The sequence below is a fragment of the Priapulus caudatus genome, unplaced genomic scaffold (genome assembly GCF_000485595.1).
Source record: "Priapulus caudatus unplaced genomic scaffold, Priapulus_caudatus-5.0.1 Scaffold270, whole genome shotgun sequence".
NCBI classification, from domain to species: Eukaryota; Metazoa; Priapulida; class Priapulimorpha; order Priapulimorphida; family Priapulidae; genus Priapulus; species Priapulus caudatus.
The window spans coordinates 28,692-30,907 of NW_014577331.1; positions in this window are offsets into that span (position 1 = coordinate 28,692).

The following is a 2,216-nucleotide window of genomic DNA, read 5'->3' on the forward strand; positions in this document are numbered from 1 at the left end:
ACACACACACACACGCACATACGCACACACGCCACTTATACACACAGGCGCACGCGCGCGCGCACACACACACACACCACCACACACACACACACACCACACACACACACACAGCACACAACACACACAACACGCCACATACACACACACACACACACACACACACACACACACACACACACACACACACACACACACACACACACACACACACACACACACACACATGAATGGCGGATGAGGGTCTGGCCCAGGAATAGTCGGGAGGCAACAGGGGTCCCCAAAGTGCTGGAACTTGAAATCGGGACAGTCTTGAAAAATACATCGAACTGAAAATGAATCGGTGTAGTGGTAAATGTCAATATTTCCTTTAGTAAGGCTGACTGTAATACACGATATCTTGCATATAAGAATACGTTTATGTTAAGAAAAAAACATGAATATCTATTAGATATTAGAGCCGATTTCACATCGAGATTCACACTGTGGATGCAATGTATATATACTTCACACGTACGTGTTTATAATATCCTCACTTGTAAAATATTTCAAACAAGTGTTGAACATTCATACGTACGCACAATGTACATACAAGTAAAATCCTATTCTATATATTCTCTAAGTATACTCCCCTTAAATCATCTCCCACCATCTTCGTTATAAGAAGATAATAACAGAACGTTGAAATAAGGAATGGTACATGAACGTAGTCTTATCACGGCAGTGAACGTGAGCACGGATGGGCATTGTTTACACTTCCTGTCTCAATGAGAATGTCTTCACCCATAGAAGAATGAACGACTCGCCGGGTCGAGAATGGCAGGGTACACATTATACTTTCTCCGCTCAAGTAATACCTGCCGGCTATTGTTCCCTGTTCCTTTACACACACACGGTGCTTGAACCTTGGGAGGCGCGACACGCTGCGCGCGAGTTCACTGTAACAGAAGAATGCTACTTCTGCTAACGAATATAATCTCACCTTATGCATGGGTTTATGTTGTATCGTAAAGCCAGTGCATATGAATAATACCAACAAAGCTCAAAATTTTGATGCTTAATAATCGTATTGACTGCATCCACACTGGCCTGTTACTGCCGTCATCAACTTGCTATTACCGCCCGCCAGCGATAGCTGTAGCATTCACGGATTTCACATATATAAATGCCCATCACAAAACTAGTAGATCCGTGACGGATTTTCCCGAGATCCTTACAACAGTTCCGGCGCCCTCATCTGCTTCGCCCCTCATTACAACCTAAATACACCTTGTATGTGACATAGCACACAGGTGCACGGGGCATTCATCAGTGTATAAAGACACGCATTGTTGTGACAGGATGCACCCATGACAGGTTAAATGCCGGGGCAGCAATTTCCTGAAATTCACTCGAACTGGTCAAAATAAACGTTACAGTACGAGCAAAGCGTGCTAAGATGTTTATCCTTGGCTATGTTGCAGAAGACAGTTTAGATGAGAAATGTATCTTATAATGCCTATGTTAGATGACGCTAATGGCATACCAGTGCCAGAATTGATTTGTTCAAATTTTTTTTTGATTTTCCATCGAATTTTTCTGTCGTCGTGTTAAAACTGATACCGATTTGAACAATAGAGCAAACTAAAAGGGTTTTTGTTTAATCGGCGCTTATAAATATAACTTGAGATGTAATAAGCGCCGGATATGTGTGCCAATCATATTAATTCATCTCGTACGTAATAATGTAAAAGAATTGTGTTCGTAGATCACCCATCTCCAGCCCTGTACTAAAACGATGTTCGTTGGTCTCCCGTGCCCCTCGTTAGCACAGAAGTTCACTTTCCTAAGAATGAGGATCGTGTCAACTCCTCATATAGGCCTGTTTTGTGATCAGATACCTATTTTACTGGGATTTTGCCCATTGTAGCAGTGTTTAAAGCGCATGTAGCACGAAATGAATAGACGCATGCAAGCGAACAAGATGCGTAGCTTAACTTGCCACACACGACGCAAATTAGCTACGCAGAAAACGATTATCTTGATCACCATCGACCAACCGAAAGTTCACTGAGTATAGAAATATGGCTATTCAATGTCCTCAATCATTATATTATCAACGATTACCATGGAATGATAATATAGAAAGTTTTTTTGTAGAGTAATGAAATTTCTTATTATTGAGTACGCAGGGACTGGAATCATGGCAGGGTATCATAATTACATAGTATATATAT